Source organism: Peromyscus maniculatus, chromosome 7 (genome assembly GCF_049852395.1).
Source record: "Peromyscus maniculatus bairdii isolate BWxNUB_F1_BW_parent chromosome 7, HU_Pman_BW_mat_3.1, whole genome shotgun sequence".
NCBI lineage: Eukaryota > Metazoa > Chordata > Mammalia > Rodentia > Cricetidae > Peromyscus > Peromyscus maniculatus.
In genome coordinates, this window is record NC_134858.1 from 51,147,638 (window position 1) to 51,154,841 (window position 7,204).

A 7,204-nucleotide genomic window follows, 5' to 3' on the forward strand; every position below is an offset into this window, starting at 1 on the left:
CTTTCCTGTAATAAAGCTGTGTGCGTCCATGTGAAACCTCGATGAAAACAAGACCTAGGCTCTAATTGCCTTGAACTTAAATGATTTCATTATGTTCCTTGGTCAGTTTTTTTTCCTCTCACATAAGCTCAGAATTATAAGGCAAGAAGATGTTTGACCTTCTGCAAAAAGGACTGGCATAAGTTCCTGAACTAAACTGTTTTCTGCTCTATCTTAGTGGATGATCGTTTATTTGATAAGACTATTTCACTAGACTTCAGTGTAGGGTAGTTCTTAGGATTTTTGACAATTTATAGAAGAATATGAGCTGGGCCTCAAGGGTCAGACCTGTTGATCCCAGTGACTCAAGAAGCTGAGGCAGGAGGATCACAGGTTCTGGACCTTCCTTGACTACAGAGAAAGTTCAAGGCCATACTGAATAACTTAGTGAGACTGTCTCAAAAAAAAAATGCCCCCCCCCCGGGATGTAATACAGCTCAGTACTAGAGTGCTTGCCTGGCACCCATAAAACCTTAGGTACACTCCCCAACACCTTTTTTTTTTTTTAAAAAAAAGAAAAACTAAAGTAAAAATTAGCCACACATATGGATAATTAAACATTTGAGGCTCTTCTGAAAGATGATTGCTAAGATAGATAGGTTTCTTGACAGAAGGGTAATCTAGATTGGCATTCTATTACGGGGCATTGCAGTTTTGCCAACTAGAATCAGGAAAAGGCAAGTGATGGTCTCTACAGGACTTTCATGGGTTTAACCTTCAACTTCCGGGCAGCACCCTCCACTGATCCTCAGCGATACTTCCAGCATCTCTGCAGACACAGTTGTGTTCGCTGCAGTATTGTTTGGGAATTAATTTCCTTCCGAACACCAAGTAGGTACTCTCTGATACTACAAGCATATGGTCATTTTCACACGGTGCTATTTCTGTAAAATATGCTTTCTTTCCATCACCAGCATCTGCCTCCTTCAAGACAACTCAGCCGAAACGAAGTGATAGCAATGTAATGTCTTTTCCCACTTGGAGCAACAGATTTGCTGAAACTTAAACATACGCTTCTCTTATTTCAAGAAAGTGTACCAAAAGAAACCGAATATTGATCGGCACCTCATATGAGACATTTAAGTATCTGCACTTATATAAAAGTAAAAATGTAAAGAAACAGTGTACTCCGATACTGTGTGGCGGCTTTTTATCCGAAGAGACCAGGAGGGCAGTGGAGTAGTGAAAAGCACCCCATGATGTTAATCAAAGGCAGGTGACCTGCTTTGTAAAATGCAACGGGAGGGCCTGGAGAGATGGCTCACTGGTCAAGAGCACTGGCTGCTCTTTCAGAGGACCCAGGTTCAGTTCCCAGCACCCACGTGACAGCTCACAACCATCTGAGATTCCAGTTCTGGAGGATCCATTGCCCTCTTCTGGCCTCCAAGGGCACCAAGTACACACATGCTGCACAGACCTACAGGCAAAACACCTTCATACATTCAAAACAGTTTTTAAAGCTTTTTTTTTTAATGTAGAGATCCCTTTGCCTAACAGCCACTTGCCAGTCTCTACACTTGCCTCATCTCAGAGCCCTCTTCATTCCCATCAGCAACTATTTCAAAGTCTTTCTTTTGGGGGGGGGGGCAATGGAAAAGTTGGAAGATGAGGAGGAGTACTTCAGGACATGATAGGGCTGTTCTCTTTTTCTAACTGAGGCTATCAGCTAAAAATTCTGAAACTTCTAGCTTCATTCTGTTCCCATGACAATTTCTTTACACCTCTTCTCCCATGATAAGAATTCGTTCTCACATCTGAGGCCAGCCCAGTCAACACTGCTGGGGAGCTGACTGTCTCATTCCTTGACGGAGACACCTAGCAGAATCCTGTGTCTTCCTCCAGGCTCTTACATTACCCCGCTCCTCCCGACAAATACATGCCCCACACTTCCGACAAAGCAGGCCCTACATTGGTTGATGTAAATCCATCTCCAGCCCCCGCTTCTTCTCATCTTTGGATTTTTGGCAAACTCCCTCAGAGCCCAACAAGTAGAACTATTCAATAAATATGTGCGGAACCGAGAATCCTCACTTTCAGGCCTGAGTTATTCTCAATAGCTCAAGAGCTGAGCTTGCCCCAGATTGTCTGCAGAGCAGCATATGACTTCTGTTCCACTTTGTTTTCTCAACCCATAGGCGACCCAAAAAAGGAGGAAAGAAACGTTTCCATTATGGGTTTCCGAGGGGGCGGGAGGAGTCTGCCCAGTCCAAACTAAATTTCAGAGAAACAACTAATAATTTTTTAAAGTATAAGTCCAAATATCACACATGACATATTTAAATTAAGTGTTTGCTGTTTATTTGAAATTCAAACTTAGTGAGGCAGCTTGAATTTTAATTTGCTAAATACAACAATTCTAAAAATGTTTTTAAAAGATTCTTGGAGGACATGGGGTCTGCTTCCTCGACACACCTGGAAGTTTGTGTCTGAGCTCTGCAAACTTCTCAACTAGCCAGATTTTACATCTGTGAACACAGCTGGGTTTATTCCTGAGCGATTTGCTGACATGCTTTAGGAAATGTTGCTTGTTACATAATATTTCCCTTATTTTGTTAATTCCATAGAATTCCTTTATAATACCATCAACAGTTTTTAGCTCAGAAGATACTCTAATGCTGTCTTCAACAATCTCTTAAAAAGCTAACATTCACATATTTTTAGTCGAATCAGCAAGACACAATGGAGAAAATGAGCAAAATTCCATTTCGGTGCTGTTTTCCTTCATTAATCGAGCCCAGCAGCACTCACTGTCCTCAGACTGGGAGAAGCAGTCTGGCAGGCAAAGGTGGAGCCCGTGATGCCACTGCGGTAGTCTTTGTTGGAAAAGCCTTTCCTAAATGTGCAACATCTGTAAACTGAAGCACCTCAGCCTCTTCCTTATAGGAGCGGACTTGCAAGAGAGAATTATTGCCTCATTACTCTTCACAGGGAATCTTGAGCTTTTGGTCAACAAAAGAATTCATTAGAGATGGGTCAAGATTACCTACCTGTCTCTCACATGGGGGGGCGGGTGAGGGGGCGCTGACTGACTTTGTCTGCAAACGAGTACCATCTTGGAGTACTGACAGCTACACAGTATGTCAGTTTATTGGTTAATTGAATGGTACAATGAGAGGTATATAGCTCGAAGTGTAAGTCTGCTACAACCCAGGAAGTTCCCTGCTATAAAACATGCTGCTGCTGTTCTTGACAGTGACGTCTTACAGAGAAAGCGTTCGCATTCGTTTTTCCCATAAGAGAGAGGTCAGGAAGGAGTATCTCCCAATAGTGAGGAATAATAAGAATGTGTGCCTTTGGCAACATTTCAACTAGATTGACCTCAAAAGGAAACTTCTAGGGAGAGAATGACTAAGACCGCTGTTACTCCGTGTTGTCATAAGACAACAAGAAATTATGACGTTTATCCCAATGTGGGCATGCTACCTGCTTTCCACCATATTGGTAATACCAGTTAAGGACGGTTGTCAAGCGACCCACACAACACGCACACGCACGTTGCTGAGACGCAGAACAAAGGCGGAAAGCCTGCCTAAAATCGGTCTCTCCAAATGACAGCCTCAGTTTTATGACACCAATCTAGAGCTCGCGGGGATTTGTGACGTCTTTTTTTCACGGTTTAGCGGGGAGGAAGAGATGAAATTTGGAAAGCTCCAAGCAGTGACTGAGGCTTCCATCTGTGTGTGTGCGGGGCAGAAAGGCTCCCACACATATTCATTAAACTTGATCTGAAGCAAGCGAGTCTGTGAGGTCGTTTCTGAAATATTCATAAGGTGTGTTACCGGACTCGCCACTTAGAGGTTGAGCAGACACACCAAGAGGGGGAGTAGTCGGTGCCCACACTTGGAAATAAAGCCACTTGGAAAAACAGCATGCCTCACTCCACTGTTCTGGCTTTCACAGCTCCCGGGGCTGTTGTTCTCCGCCCGCCTGTTCAACTGCACCTGCCCCGGAGATGCTCCAAGAGTGGAGTTTCCCACAGTGGGAGGAGATGCAGCGCGCCAGCCTGGCGGACCTGGCTCGGGGTGGAGGCTCCGAGACCTCCGGTCTACAGCGCTGCCCCTCTGCCGCCTGGCACCGCCCTGGGGCCTGACCGGCAGGACAGAGGGCTCCCCGGGGGCCAGGACCCCTCCACTTGTCCCAGTCAGGCCGCCCTTTGTCCCCGCTTAGGATCCCTCCCTAGGCACCTGCAGTGGCGTTCAGTCGCTAGGCGACCCGCGCCCCCGGGACGCAAACAGCTTCCAGCGCTGACCCGCAGCGCCGCGGGTGTTAATTTCCCGGCGCAGGGTGAGAAAGAGGATTTATAGTCTTGGGTGACCCCGGCGCTCCTGCACCCAGGTAGTGCGCACTTTCATTCACGTCCCTTCACCGTCCCCCAACCCCCGAGCATTTCTGCGGTACCCTACACAGCTCAGCAGCCGCCTCTCTCTCTTCTCCAAGGGCATTCGCCCCTCGCCTCCCCTAGGGTCGCGACTCACCGGGACAGGGACAGCGGTGGGCTCAGCAGCTCCGGGAGAGCGCCAGTGTGATCTCCATCTCCGACTTCGCTCCGGCTACGCGCTGGCGACCGTGACCACCCTGGCTGGTCCCCGCTCGGAAGCTGGACAGAGGCGGCCGCGGCTGCCGCACTGGCTGCGGGCGCGGGAGGGGCGGGGGAGGGGCGGGAATCTGGGTCGCGTGGAGCCCTGCAAGCCGGGATGCACCCTGGGCGGCCGGCGGCGAGGAGGCGACCGAGAGCAGCTGGGGAGGGCGTGCAGAGGTTTCCCTGGGAGCTAGACGCGGGCGGCTACTGAGCATGCTCAGTCCCGGAAACCCCGGGCGCGGGCGCGGCGGGGAGGAATGAGAGCAGGGCCCGAGACTGAATCTGGGAGGAAGGGGTTAAAACTGCGGAGTTGCCCGCAGTGGCCCAGTTTCATTGCCCAGGAGTCGACCACCCCTAAAGAAGTCCAGGGCTGTGAACCTGGGGAGGCCTGTCAATGGGATTCCTCAAGAATCTAGGACAAGGCGTATTTCTCCACTCCGCGGAGGATTGCCCAGAAGTCAAAGTTTGTTTTTAGCTCATCGTCAACCTCCCCCCACTCCAGATAACACAACCTTCACTTGCTTTCCTTGTGCTCTGCCTCCCAGGCATCCCCTGCCTCTCCTGATTTTTGGACAGGTCAGGTCAAGTTGTCAAAGAACCAGCTCTTTAATTAGGTGTAACTGAAAGCTCAGGCCAGTCTTCCCAGGTCCATACCTGTATTTCAACCAGGGCTTCAGAAACAACACCTTATCCCAGGCTTAATTATAATGGGATGAATTATATACACCCTGGCTTGCAGTTATTTGGGAAACACTGCCTAACTCCTAAACACCCACCCCATCCCTTTTCTCTCAGTTGCATTTCTGTTTTATGAAGAATATCTTCATAGATAAGAGTTTCTGGATAACCCAGAGAAACAGCATGGCCTTTGAAATTGACTGTTCTTCATAAGGCTTTGTTTTTGCTCGTGGTGTTCTGTTCCTTGTGGTATACGTTTATCTTCCTGTTCCACTTCACGAAGACCTACTCACTGTGATCAATGCTGTCCCGGTTGTCAGAGATCACGCATGCACACCACTGTAACAGTGCTTACCACAGTCAGCGACTGCTCTAAAAGAAGGTAAAACAGCGGAGCCAATTATTTTGTGCGGGCACTGAAACAATGTGCCGGGAAAGTAACAATCAAGACAGACAAGGTTTTCCTCCTCGGAGAACTCACAATCTGTAATGGTAGCACTTGGGAGGCAGAAGCAGGTGGGTTTCCTGAGTTTGAGGCTAGCCTGGTCTACATAGCGAGTCCAACAACAACAACAACAACAAACAAACAAACAAACAGGCAGTAAATACCTAAAATAGAAATCATCACCAAGGACAGAAGCCAAGTGGTCACGACTCTACAGAGACTTGACTCCTCGAAAACAATGGATAAAAGTATTAATAACGACCCAAGGCTGGCCAAACTCTATGGATCCCTGCTAGTTTGTTTTTGCACCATCGATTTTTGCTCCTTTCACTTGATTCCATTGGCTAAAATTGTTCTAATTGCAAATTATTTGTAGAAAGAACCTGTCATCACCAAGGGATGAGTAGGAGGTGTGTGGTGGGGGGAGACGGAGCATTCAGTCTCCACACTATTATATCTATCATCTAATTTAAGTGACAGTGTTTGCCAAATGGCCAAAGACAACCTAGATTCCCAGATCTCCTGAGTCCCACACATCTTCCAGACTCCTGTATCACTTTTAACCCCCAGACTTCTCACACCACCTATGTCTTGTATTTATGGCAATAGTTACTCTACAACATATATCTGATTCTTTGTATCTTCCTGCTGTCTGGATGATTTCAGTATTTCATCCTGATCCTGTTGTCGTCTGAGCCTGAGAACCAGCATTCCTGAAGCATGTTTGTATATGGGTATCCACGGTGATTAATGACTAATCACCTTGACACTGTATAATGTGGACACCTCCAGAGTAAGGTCTTATTCATCTTTTTATTATGGAATTTAGCAGATGACTGATATGCAGTGGATCCTTAGTGAGTTTACCAACTACAGGAATGCTGGTTCCTCAGACCATATTTCTTTTTAAGGGGTCTTCCTACTAACCCTGGGATGAATTCACCATCATGCAACTTAATTTGTCCTTTGCCTGGACTATGAATTTCCAATTAGCCACATCTACATGGTTTTGCTTCGGGTTATGAGTTGCTTTTGGATTAAAAAAGATGAAGCCAAGTGCAGTGATTGATGCACACCTTTAATCTTAGCACTTGGGAGGCAGAAGCAGGCAAATGTCTCCATGAGTTTGAGGACAGCTTGGTCTACATAAGGAGTTCCAAGCCAGCTAGGATTACATAGTTAGACCTTGTCTCAAAAAGAAAAAAAAAAATCTGCTCAGAAGATTAACATGCAATCAACAGCAAAGAGATTGAGATCGTACGCTTTATCATTTATAAACAACGCATAAAGAATCCACAGAGGAGGACTGTACCAGAGTCACAGCTGGAGAGCTGAAGAGGAAGGGGAAGAACTGGAGGCTGCTGGGCTCTGGCATCTACTCAGGATCCTGTTGATTCACCTTAGGGATGCAGAGCTCAGGTCTCTCTGGGATAATGGATACACTTCCTGGATGCCATCACTGA

The 7,204-nt window shown here is 47.0% G+C and overlaps 1 protein-coding gene across 2 annotated transcripts in view; it reads right to left on the bottom strand.

Annotated features, from left to right (window-relative positions):
• Positions 1-4,851, bottom strand: part of Elmod1 (ELMO domain containing 1) — a 57,852-nt gene extending 53,001 nt beyond the window's left edge. The window contains exon 1 of one of the 2 annotated variants that reach the window (XM_042280951.2): positions 4,515-4,851. The gene's annotated coding sequence lies outside the window, so the exon portion shown is untranslated. The remainder of the gene's footprint in view (positions 1-4,514) is intronic. The other variant, XM_076576288.1, reaches the window with a different exon arrangement.
• Between the last annotated feature and the right edge of the window lie 2,353 nt (positions 4,852-7,204).